Below are 12,965 nucleotides of genomic sequence, written 5' to 3' on the forward strand. Positions count from 1 at the left end.
GGCCTTGTCGAGTTACTTGATAATCCTCTTTCTTGGACCTGGTTCAGGTCTCTTTCAGGGATTATCTCTGTAACTTTATCTTTCTGGGCCGACTTGGTCATGTCGGACACTGTCAAGTTACTTGATAATCCTCTTTCTTGGACTTTGTTCAGGTCTCTTTCAGGGATTACCTTTTGTAACCTTTTGTAGGAGTCTGACTTCGTCACGTCGGGCTCTTCGAAGTTATAGTAATCCTCTTTTATAGGGTTGGCCAGACCTCTTTCCAGGGCTTTACTTATAACTTGGTTTGTTGGGGCTGGCCGACTTTATGTGTCAGCCAGCCTTTAAGCTATTTTAGAGCAATCCATTTTATTAGGACCTCGTCAGGTCCTTTCTATGGATCACTTTCTATAGCTTCTTGTATTATTCTATTTTCATCTTTGCCGATTTTGTAGAATTTTGGGTTTTAACCCTCGTTTTTATCGTGATCGCGCAGTGAATTTGGTTTTCACTTTCTGTCGATCTGTAGCATTATAATCGGGCGATGATTGTTTTTAGAATAATACGTCTTGAACGTTTGTAGAAAATCTTCTTAAGTTGCAGGCGTGCCATGACCTTGGCAGCTCTCGCCCGTCGAGTTCGGAAAGTCTGTAGTGGCCCTTCCCTAGCATTTCCATGACTCGGTAGGGTCCTTTCCAATTTGCAGCCAGTTTTCCTTCTCCAGGTCGAGTTGTTCCAATGTCATTTCGGATTAGAATAAAGTCATTCTTCATGAAGGTCCGCTGTATTACTTTTTGATTGTATCTGGAAGCCATTCGTCATTTCAATGCTTCTTCCCTTATCCGAGCTCTTTCTCGGACTTTTGGGAGTAATTCGAGCTCTTCCCTTTGAAGTTGGGGATTGGCTTCTTCATTGTAGTAGATCACTCTAGGGGATCTTTCTTTAACCTCTACTGGGATCATAGCCTCCATTCCGTAAGCTAATCGGAAAGGTGATTCCATTGTTGTGGAATGTGGGGTTGTTCGATATGCCCATAGGACTTGTGGGAACTCCTCAGCCCAGGCTCCCTTTGCATCCTGTAATCTCCGTTTTATCCCTGCTAATATAACTTTGTTGGTAGCTTCGGCTTGCCCATTGGCTTGGGGATGCTCAACAGAGGTGAATTGTTATTTTATATTCAGGTCGGCCGCTAGTTTTCTGAAGCCTGCATCTGTGAATTGGGTACCATTGTCTGTAGTGATGGAGTATAGAACTCCGAACCTTGTGACGATATTTCGATACAAGAATTTCTGACTTCTTTGAGGTGTGGCATTGGCTAGGGGTTCTGTCTCGATCCAGTTTGTGAAGTAGTCTATTCCTACTATGAGGAATTTGACCTGTCCGGATCCTTGGGGAAAGGGTCCGAGGAGATCGAGTCCCCATTTTGCGAATGGCCACGGTGAGGTTACGCTGATGAGTTCCTCGGGCGGAGTGGTGTGGAAGTTGGCATGCTTCTGACATGGCGAACATGTCCTTACGAAGTCTGTGGCTTCTTTTTGTAGGGTTGGCCAATAAAATCCGGCCCGTAGTACTTTTTTGGCGAGTGCTTGTGCTCCGAGGTGATTGCCACAAATACCACTGTGTACTTCTTCTAAGATGTCCTTAGTATTGTAAGTCAGCACGCATTTTAGCAATGGTGTTGAAATCCCTCTTTTGTATAAAGTGTTATTTATGAGGGTATAGTATTGTGCTTCCCGTTTTAACTTCTTTGCTTCTTTCTCATCTGTAGGGAGGGCCTTCGTTGTGAGGTAATTAATTATGGGGGTCATCCATCCCTGATCGCGACCTGTTATGGCTAGGACCTTTTCTTCTTCCAAGATTGATGGCTTCTGTAGAATTTCTGGGATAAGGCTTTTATTGTTACCTCCTAGTTTGGTGCCGGCTAGTTTTGAGAGTGGATTGACCCGGGCATTCTGTTCTCGGGGTATGTGTCAAATCTCATATTCTCTGAGTTGTCCGAGCTGTTCCCTGGTTCTGTCCAGGTACTTTTTCATAGTGGGATCCTTGGCTTGGTAGCTGCCTGTTATTTGTGAAGTGACTACCTGTGAATCGCTAAAGATGATAAGTTTTTGAGCTCCGACCTCCCTAGCCATCTTCAAACCTGCTAATAGTGCCTCATATTCCGCTTGATTATTCGAGGCGGGGAACCCAAATTTGAGGGAGAGTTCGATCTGGGTCCCCTGGTCGCTTTCGATCATTACGCCTGCACCACTTCCCATTTTATTTGAGGATCCGTCCACGTATAGATTCCATTCTATGGGGACTTCCGGTGTGTCTGTAAATTCCGCAATGAAGTCGGCCAGGTATTGAGATTTGATTGCCGTCCGAGCTTCGTATTGAAGGTCGAATTTGGACAGCTCGACTGTCCGTTGCAAGATTCTTCCTGCCAAGTCTGTTTTCTATAAGATCCCTTTTTTGGGCTAGTTAGTTCGAACTTTAATGGTGTGAGACTGGAAATATGGGCGAAGTCAGCGAGATGTTATTATGAGAGCGTAAGCAAATTTTTCTATTTTTTGGTAGTTCAGCTCGGATCCCTGCAATGCTTTGCTGATAAAGTATATGGGTTGCTGTCCGCTGTTGTCCTCTTGGACCAGTGCTGAAGCTATTGCCCGATTTCCCACTGCGAGGTACAAGATGAGTGGTTCCCCCTTCTGAGGCTGACTTAATATAGGTGGTTGTCCCAGAAACTTTTTAAAGTCTTGGAAGGCTTGCTCGCACTCGACTGTCCATTCAAATTCCTTTCCCTTCCTTAGAGTGGCGTAAAAGGGGAGAGATCTTATTGCGGATCCCGCCAGGAATCTGGACAAGGCTGCCAGCCGCCCGTTGAGTTGTTGCACCTCTTTGATACAAGTTGGGCTTTTCATGTCGAGTACGGCCCTGCACTTGTCCGGGTTTGCTTTGATTCCTCTCTGTGTGATCATAAAACCCAAGAATTTACCGGCTTCTACTGCGAAGGTACATTTTGTGGGATTGAGTCGCATGCCGTGTTGTCTTATGGTGTCGAATACTTGTGTCAGGTCGGATAGTAACATCTCTTTATCTTGCGTCTTCACTAGCATGTCGTCTACATAGACCTCCATGATTTTTCCGATGTGATCCGAAAAAACTTTATTCATTAATCTTTGGTAAGTGGCTCCCGCATTTTTGAAACCGAAAGGCATAACAATGTAACAGTAATTTGTCTTTGGGGTTAAGAAAGAGGTTTTTTCTTGGTCGGGTGGGTACATTGGGATTTGGTTATATCTCGAGTATGCGTCCATAAAGGAGAAGTATTTGTATCCGGAGGAGGCATCTACCAGTGCGTCGATGTTTGGGAGCGGATAAGGATCTTTTGGGCAATCTTTGTTGAGATCGGTATAGTCGGTACACATTTTCCACTTCCCATTTGACTTTTTTTACCAAGACGACATTAGCAAGCCATAGCGGGTATTTGACTTCTCTTATAAAGCCTGCCTCCAGTAGGGCTCGCACCTGTTCTTCCACCGCTTGAGAGCGTTCTGGTCCTAGCTTTCTGCGCCTTTATTGTACCGGTCGAGATCCTGGATAGACTGCTAGCTTATGGCACATTAGTTTGGGATCTATACCTGGCATGTCTGCGGCCTTCCATGCAAAGCGGTCGGCATTATCGCATAGGAACTGTATGAGTGATTCTCTTGTGTCCCCTTTTAGGAGTGTGCCGATGTTGGTTATTTGGTCTGGGGTGTTTCCGATCTGGACTTTCTCTATTTCTCCTTCAGGTTGTGGGCGAAGCTCCTCTCGCCTCCGAGCTCCACCAAGCTCGATTGTGTGGAATTCTTCACCTCTGCCTCTGAGGTTTAGACTTTCGTAGTAACAGCGGCGCGCCATTTTCTGGTCTGCCTTTACTGTGGCTATTCCTTCTGCGGTTGGGAATTTCATGCATAGATGCGGAGTCAAGACTATTGTGCCGAGTTGATTTAACATTGTCCGACCTATTAGAGCATTGTAGGCTAGCTTACGTCAATGACGATGTAGTCTATTTTGAGTGTTCTTGACTGATTTTCCTTTCCAAAAGTTGTGTGGAGCGGAATGTATCCCATTGGTTGAACCGGGGTATCTCCTAATCCGAACAGGCTGTCCAGATATGCTCTGAGTTCCTTTTCTTCCAAGTCAAGTTTGTCGAAGACGGTTTTGAATAAGATATCAGCAGAGCTCCCCTGGTCTATCAGTGTGCGATGGAGATTTACGTTTGCCAGTATGATTGTGATGACCATGGGATCGTCATGTCCTGATGTGATTCCGGATGCGTCTTCTTTGGTAAAAGTGATCGCCGGGATGTCGAGTGCTTCCTTCCTTTCCGCGATGTGATATATGTCTTTGAGATGTCTTTTGCGGGATGACTTGGAGATTCCTCCTCCGGTGAATCCACCGTGTATCATGTGGACGTGTCTTTCTGGTGTCCGGGATGATCGCATAGTGGGTCTGACATCTTCTGCTCTTCTTTTTTTCCTTTGTTCATCTTCGTGGGTGGCCAGGTATCGATCTAACCTTCCTTCTCGTACGAGCTTTTCTATGACGTTTTTTAAATCAAAACACTCATTGGTGGAGTGTCCGCGGATTCAATGATATTCACAGTATTCAGCCCGGTTTTCTCCTCCTTTTTTGCCTTTGAGTGGTCGAGCTGGTGATATTTTTTTTGTGTTGCAAATTTTTCTGTAGACATCCACAAGAGACACCCGAAAAGGGGTGTAATTGTGGTACCTTTTGATTTTTTTCTCCCTGTCAATCTTCCTTTCTTCTGGAATCTTTGTCTTTATCCCGAGGGGTGAACCCTAGTTTTGAAATCTCTCCTAATCGGGAGTTTTCCTCCATGTTGATGTACTTTTTTGCTCGCTCCTGCACCTCGTTCAGAGATGTGGGATACTTCTTTGATATGGATTGACTGAAAGGCCCTTCTCGCAGACCGTTAATGAGACCCATGATGGCAGCTTCTGTTGGAAGGTTTTGTATATCCATGCATGTTTTGTTGAATCTCTCCATGTAGTTTCGCAGAGTTTCCCGCTTCCCTTGTCTGATTCCTAATAAGCTCGGAGCATGTTTTGCTTTGTCTTTTTGGATGGAGAATCTGGCCAGGAATTTTTTAGCCAAGTCTTCGAAACTTGAGATGGACCTAGGAGGGAGGTTGTCGAGCCATCTAATTGTTGTTTTTGTTAAAGTGGTTGGAAAGCTGATGAGCGGATAATTTATACGCTTTTTGGCATTGTTTTTAGTATGTTTTTGGTATGTTTTAGTTAGTTTTTATTATATTTTTATTAGTTTTTGTTTAAAATTAACTTTTCTAGACTTTACTATGAGTTTGTGTGTTTTTTTGTGATTTCAGGTATTTTCTGGCTGAAATTGAGGGACCTGAGCAAAAATCTGATTCAGAGGCTGAAAAGGACTGCAGATGCTGTTGGATTCTGATCTCCCTGCACTCGAAGTGGATTTTCTGGAGCTACAGAAACCCAATTGGTGCACTCTTAATTGCGTTGGAAAGTAGACATTCAGGGCTTTCCAGAAATATATATTAATCCATACTTTGCCCGAGATTTGATGGCCCAAACCGGCATTCCAAATCAGCTCAAGAATTCCTGGCGTTTAACGCCGGAACTGGCACAGAAGTGGGAGTTAAACGCCCAAACTGGCACAAAAGCTGGCGTTTAACTCCAAGAAAAGTCTCTACACATGAAAGCTTCAATGCTCAGCCCAAGCACACACCAAGTGGGCCCGGAAGTGGATTTTTACGTCATTTACTCATTTTTGTAAACCCTAAGCTACTAGTTCTCTATAAATAGGACCTTTTGCTATTGTATTTTTATCCTTGATCAGTCCTATGCTATCTTAGATCACATTTTGGGGGCTGGCCTCTCAGCCATGCCTAGACCTTGTTCTTATGTATTTTCAACAGTGGAGTTTCTACATACCATAGATTAAGGTGTGGAGCTCTGCTGTACCTCGAGTATTAATGCAATTACTATTGTTCTTCTATTCAATTCAGCTTATTCTTGTTCCAAGATATCACTTGTTCCTCAACTTGATGAATGTGATGATTCGTGACACTCATCATCATTCTCACCTTTGAATGTGTGCCTGACAACCACCTCCGTTCTACCTTAGATTGAGTGGATATCTCTTGGATTCCTTAATCAGAATCTTCGTGGTATAAGCTAGAATTGATGGCGGCATTCAAGAGAATCCGGAAGGTCTAAACCTTGTCTGTGGTATTCTGAGTAGGATTCAAGGATTGAATGACTGTGACGAGCTTCAAACTCGCGATTGTGGGGCGTTAGTGACAGACGCAAAAGAATCACTGGATTCTATTCCGACATGATCGAGAACCGACAGCTGAATAGCCGTGCTGTGATAGAGCGCGTTGAACATTTTCACTGAGAGGACGGGACTGTAGCCATTGGCAACGGTGATGCCCAATATACAGCTTGCCATGTAAAGGAGTAAGAAGGATTGGATGAAGACAGTAGGAAAGCAGAGAGACGGAAGGGACAAAGCGTCTCCGTACGCTTATCCGAAGTTCTCACCAATGAATTACATAAGTATCTCTATCCTTATTTTATGTTTTATTTATCTTTTAATCATTAATCCTCCATAACCATTTGAATCCGTCTGACTGAGATTTACAAGATGACCATAGCTTGCTTCATACCAACAATCTCCGTGGGATCGACCTTTACTCGCGTAAGGTTTATTACTTGGACGACCCAGTGCACTTGCCGGTTAGTTGTGCGAAGTTGTGATAAAGAGTTGAGATTGCAATTGAGCGTATCATGTTGATGGCGCCATTGATGATCACAATTCCGCGCACCAAGTTTTTGGCGCCGTTGCCGGGGATTGTTCGAGTTTGGACAACTGACGGTTCATCTTGTTGCTTAGATTAGGTATTTTTCTTCAGAATTTTTAAGAATGAATTCTAGAGTTTCAAGGTGATGTTCTTATCATCACCAAAGCTGATTGATTCTCATCAATTTAGCTCTTGAATGTAATGTCCTGCTGAAGCTTGGCTAGCCATGTCTAATTTCTTTAGACTAAAGCTTTAGACTAACATTGCATGATTCCTAGAATTCTAATTAAAAATTTTGAATCTCTTTATTTTCTTTTCCATATAATTTTCGAAAAATACAAAAAAATTATAAAATCATAAAAACCAAAAATATTTTATGTTTCCTATTTGAGTCTAGTGTCTAATTTTAAGTTTGGTGTCAATTGCATGTTTCTGTTCTTCTTGCATTTTTCGAATTCAATCATGTGTCTTCATTGATCTTCAAGTTGTTCTTGATGATTTCCATACTCTGATCTTTAATTCTCTTGTCTTGAATGTTTTGTTGTTTCTCATATGCATTCTCAATTTGTTAGTTTCAATAGTATACAAACTTCTATGTTTGGTGTCTTGCATGCATTGTTTATTTGATCTTAGTTTAATTTTGATTATTCCTCATCATTAAAAATTCAAAAAAAAAATTTTAATTTGTGTCTTTTCAAGTCAATAATACAGAGAATTGAAGATTCAGAACATACAGCAGAGGAAGTACACAGAAAAATCTGGGCGTTCAAAACGCCCAGTGAAGAAGGAAAACTGGCGTTTAAACGCCAGCCAGAGTACCTGGCTGGGCGTTTAACGCCTAAAAGGGTAGCATTTTGGGCGTTAAACGCCAGAATGGATACCATTCTGGGCATTTAACGCCAGGATGGCACAAGAGGGAAGATTTTGTTTTTAATTCAGATTTTTTTTTTCAAGTTTCCATAATTTTTCAAAATCAAATCTTTTTTTCAAATCATATCTTTTCAATCATATATTTTCAAAATCAATTTCTTTCCATTTTTCAAAAATACTTGCTAACAATTAATGATTTGATTCAAACATTTCAAGTATGTTGCCTTTTCTGTTGAGAAAGGTTTAATGTCTGAATCATATCTTTTAAATTTCTTGTTAGCCAAGTCATTAATTTTCAAAATCAAATCTTTTTAAATTGTTTTTCAAATCATATATTCTCAATCATATCTTTTTAAAACTATATATTTTCAATCATATCTTTTTATCACATTTTTTTAAAATTAATTTTTCAATCATATGTTTTTGATTTCTAATTTCAAAATCTTTTTCAATTACACTTTATTTCTTTCCCAATCTTATTTTTCGAAAATCATTTACCATTTCTTAAAATTTCTCTTAATTAATTCACTTTAATTTTCGAAAATTTCTTCCCCTCTTCTCACATCCTTCTATTTATGGACTAACACTCCTCCTCAATGCACAATTTGAACTCTATCTCTCTTGATAAGTTCGAATTCTTCTACCTCCTCCTTCTATTCTTCTTTTCCTCTGACACTTCAAAGAATCTCTATACTGTGACATAGAGGATTCAATATTTTCTTGTTCTCTTCTCTTTCATATGAGCAGGAGCAAGGACAAAAGCATTCTTGTTGAGGCTGACCCTGAACCTGAAAGAACCTTGAAGTGAAAGCTAAGAGAAGCTAAAGCACAACTCTCTGTAGAGGACCTAACAGAAATCTTCAAAGAAGAAGAACCCATGGCAGCCGAAAACAACAATAATGCCAATAATGCAAGGAAGGTGATTGGTGACTTTACTGCACCTACTCCCGACTTCTATGGGAGAAGCATCTCTATCCCTGCCATTGGAGCAAACAACTTTGAGCTTAAGCCTCAATTAGTTTCTCTATTGCAACAGAATTGTAAGTTCCATGGACTTCCATTGGAAGATCCTCATCACTTTTTAGCTGAATTCTTGCAAATCTGTGACACTGTCAAATGGGGTTGACCCTGAGGTCTACAGACTTATGCTATTCCCTTTTGCTGTAAGAGACAGAGCTAGGATATGGTTGGACTCACAACCTAAAGAAAGCCTAAACTCTTGGAAAAAGCTAGTCAATGCATTCTTGGCAAAGTTCTTTCCACCTCAAAAAATAAGTAAGCTTAGAGTGGAAGTCCAAACCTTCAGACAGAAGGAAGGTGAATCCCTCTATGAAGCTTGGGAAAGATACAAACAATTGATCAGAAAGTGTCCCTCTAACATGCTTTCTGAATGGAGCATCATAGGTATCTTCTATGATGGTCTGTCTGAACTGTCGAAGATGTCATTGGACAGCTCTGCTGGAGGATCTCTTCATCTGAAGAAGACGCCTGCAGAAGCTCAAGAACTGATTGAAATGGTTGCAAATAACCAATTCATGTACACTTCTGAAAGGAATCCTGTGAACAATGGGATGAATCAGAAGAAAGGAGTTCTTGAGATTGATACTCTGAATGCCATATTAGCTCAAAATAAAAGATTGACTCAGCAAGTCAATATGATTTCTCAAAGCCTGTCTGGAATGCAAGCTGCACCAGGCAGTACTAAGGACACTTCATCTGAAGAAGAAGCTTATGATCCTGAGAACCCTTCAATGGAAGAGGTGAATTACATGGGAGAACCCTATGGAAACACCTATAATCCTTCATGGTGAAATCATCCAAATCTCTCATGAAAGGATCAACAGAGACCTCAACAAGGTTTCAACAACAATAATGGTGGAAGAAACAGGTTTAGCAAGGGCAAGCCTTTTCCATCATCTTCTCAGCAACAGACAGAGAATTCTAAGCAGAGCCACTCTGACTTGGCAACCATGGTCTCTGATCTAATCAAAACCACTCAAAGTTTCATGACTGAAACAAGGTCCTCCATTAGAAACTTGGAGGCACAAGTGGGTCAGCTGAGTAAGAAAGTTACTGAACTCCCTCCTAGTACTCTTCCAAGCAATACAGAAGAGAATCCAAAAGGAGAGTGCAAGGCCATCAACATGGCCGAATTTGGAGAGGAGGAAGAGGCAGTGATCGCCACTGAGGAAGACCTCAATGGACGTCCACTGGCCTCCAATGAGTTCCCTAATGAGGAACCATGGGAATCTGAGGCTCACACTGAGACCATAGAGATTCCATTGGAATTATTTCTGCCATTCATGAGCTCTGATGATTATTCTTCCTCTGAAGAGGACGAAGATGTCACTGAAGAGCAAGTTGCTAAGTACCTTGGAGCAATCATGAAGCTAAATGACAAGTTATTTGGTAATGAGACTTGGGAGGATGAACCCCCTTTGCTCACCAAAGAACTGGATGACTTGACTAGGCAGAGATTACCTCAAAAGAGACAGGACCCTGGGAATTTTTCAATACCTTGTACCATTGGCACCATGACCTTTGAGAAGGCTCTGTGTGACCTAGGGTCAAGCATAAACCTCATGCATCTCTCTGTAATGGAGAAGCTAGGGATCTTTGAGGTGCAAGCTGCAAGAATCTCACTAGAGATGGCAGATAATTCAAGAAAACAAGCTTATGAACTTGTAGAGGATGTTCTGGTAAAGGTTGAAGACCATTACATCCCTGCTGATTTCATAGTCCTAGAGACTGGGAAGTGCATGGATGAATCCATCATCCTTGGGAGACCCTTCCTAGCCACAGCAAAGGCTGTGATTGATGTTGACAGAGGAGAATTGATCATTCAAGTGAATAAAGAATCCTTTGTGTTTAAGGCTCAAGGATACCCCTCTGTAACCATGGAGAGGAAGCATGAAAAGCTTCCCTCAAAACAGAGTCAAACAGAGCCCCCATGGTCAAACTCTAAGTTTGGTGTTGGGAGGCCACAACCAACTTCTAAGTTTGGTGTTGAACCCCCACATTCAAACTCTAAGTTTGGTGTTGGGAGGTTCCAACATTGCTCTGAGTATCTGTGAGGCTCCATGAGAGCCCACTGTCAAGCTACTGACATTAAAGAAGCGCTTGTTGGGAGGCAACCCAATGTTATATTTATCTATTTTCCTTTGTTATTTTATGTTTTCTGTAGGTTGATGATCATGTGAAGTCACAAAATCAATTGAAAAAGCAAAAATAGAATGAAAAACCGAAAGAAAAACTGCACACCCTGGAGGAAAACTTGCTGGCATTTAAACGCCAGTGAAGACAGCATAATGGGCGTTTAACGCCTAGTCTAGCACCATTCTGGGCGTTTAACGCCAGAAAGGGGCACCAGACTAGCGTTTAACGCCAGGAATGGGCAAGCAGCTGGCATTAAACGCCAGAAAAGGGCAGCAGCCCGGCGTTTAACACCAGGATTGGCAGAAAGGGCGTGTTGCACGCCACTTGGTGCAGGGATGAGCTATCCTTGACACCTCAGGATCTGTGGACCCCACAGTATCCCCACCTACCCCACCACTCTCTCTCTTCTTTACCCATTCACCAACCACCTCAATACCTCTTCCCCAAAAACCCCTCACCTATCAAATCCCACCATTCTCTTCACCACTCACATCCATCCTTCATAAAACCCCACCTATCCCACCATCCAAATTCAAACCACTTTCCCTCCCAAACCCACCCATACATGACTGAACCCTACCACTCTCCCCACCCCTATATACACCCATCTTCACCCCCTCATTTTCACACATCATACACACTACTTCTCTCCCTTGGCCGAAACACAAAGCCCCCCTCCATCTCCTCTATTTCTTCTTCTTCTACTCTCTTCTTTCTTCTTTTGCTCGAGGACGAGCAAACCTTCTAAGTTTGGTGTGGTAAAAGCGTTGCTTTTTGTTTTTCCATAACCATTTATGGCACCTAAGGCCGGAGAAACCTCTAGAAAGAGGAAAGGGAAGGCAAAAGCTTCCACCTCCGAGTCATGGGAGATGGAGAGATTCATCTCAAGGGTGCATCAAGACCACTTCTATGAAGTTGTGGCCATGAAGAAGGTGATCCCCGAGGTCCCTTTTCAAACTCAAAAAGGTCAACTTTAATCAAAGGTTGGACCAAGTCCTCATGGATATCTGTGTGGAAGGAGCTCAATGTAAACAAGAGATCCCACTCATGGACATGAGGAAATTCCTCATCATGAAATCCCTGAGATGCCTCAAGGGATGCACTTTCCTCCATAAAACTATTGGGAGCAAATCAACACCTCCCTAGGAAAATTGAGTTCCAACATGGGACAACTAAGGGTGGAGCACCAAGAACATTCCATCCTCCTCCAAAGAATTAGAGAAGACCAAAGAGTCATGAGAGAGTAGCAACAAAGGCAAGGAAGAGACATTGAGGAGCTCAAGCACTCCATAAGATCTTCAAGAGGAAGAACAAGCCGCCATCACTAAGGTGGACCCGTTCTTTAATCTCCTTGTTCTTTATTTTTCTGTTTTTCGAATTTTTATGCTTATGTTTATCTATGTTTGTGTCTTATTACATGATCATTAGTGTCTTAGTGTCTATGCCTTAAAGTTATGAATGTCCTATGAATCCATCACCTTTCTTAAATGAAAAATGTTTTTATTACAAAAGAACAAGAAGTACATGATTTCAAATTCATCCTTAAAACTAGCTTAATTATTTTGATGTGGTGACAATACTTTTTGTTTTCTGAATGTATGCTTGAACAGTGCATATGTCTTTTGAATTTGTTGTTCAAGAATGTTAAAATTGTTGGCTCTTGAAAGAATGATGAAAAAGGAGACATGTTACTGAGGATCTGAAAAATCATAAAAATGATTCTTGAAGCAAGAAAAAGCAGTGAATTAAAAAAAAAAGAGAGAGAGCAAATAGAAAAAGCCAATAGCCCTTTAAACCAAAAGGCAAGGGTAATAAAAAGGATCCAAGGCTTTGAGCATCAGTGGATAGGAGGGCCTACAGGAATAATATCCTGGCCTAAGCGGTTAAACCAAACTGTCCCTAACCATGTGCTTGTGGCGTGAAGGTGTCAAGTGAAAACTTGAGACTGAGCGGTTAAAGTCGTGATCCAAGGAAAAAAGAGTGTGCTTAAGAACCCTGGACACCTCTAATTGGGGACTCTAGCAAAGCTGAGTCACAATCTGAAAAGGTTCACCCAGTTATGTGTCTGTGGCATGTATGTATCTGGTGGTAATACTGGAAAACAGAGTGCTTTGGGCCACGCCCAAGA

The 12,965-nt window shown here is 41.9% G+C and overlaps 1 non-coding gene across 1 annotated transcript; it reads right to left on the reverse strand.

Moving 5' to 3' along the window:
- Positions 1 to 8,958: 8,958 nt before the first annotated feature.
- Positions 8,959 to 9,066, reverse strand: LOC112763827 (small nucleolar RNA R71). The gene has a single exon (XR_003182944.1). It is a non-coding gene; the product is annotated as a small nucleolar RNA R71 (small nucleolar RNA).
- Between the last annotated feature and the right edge of the window lie 3,899 nt (positions 9,067 to 12,965).

The sequence above is a fragment of the Arachis hypogaea genome, chromosome 2 (genome assembly GCF_003086295.3).
Source record: "Arachis hypogaea cultivar Tifrunner chromosome 2, arahy.Tifrunner.gnm2.J5K5, whole genome shotgun sequence".
In the NCBI taxonomy this organism is placed as follows: domain Eukaryota; kingdom Viridiplantae; phylum Streptophyta; class Magnoliopsida; order Fabales; family Fabaceae; genus Arachis; species Arachis hypogaea.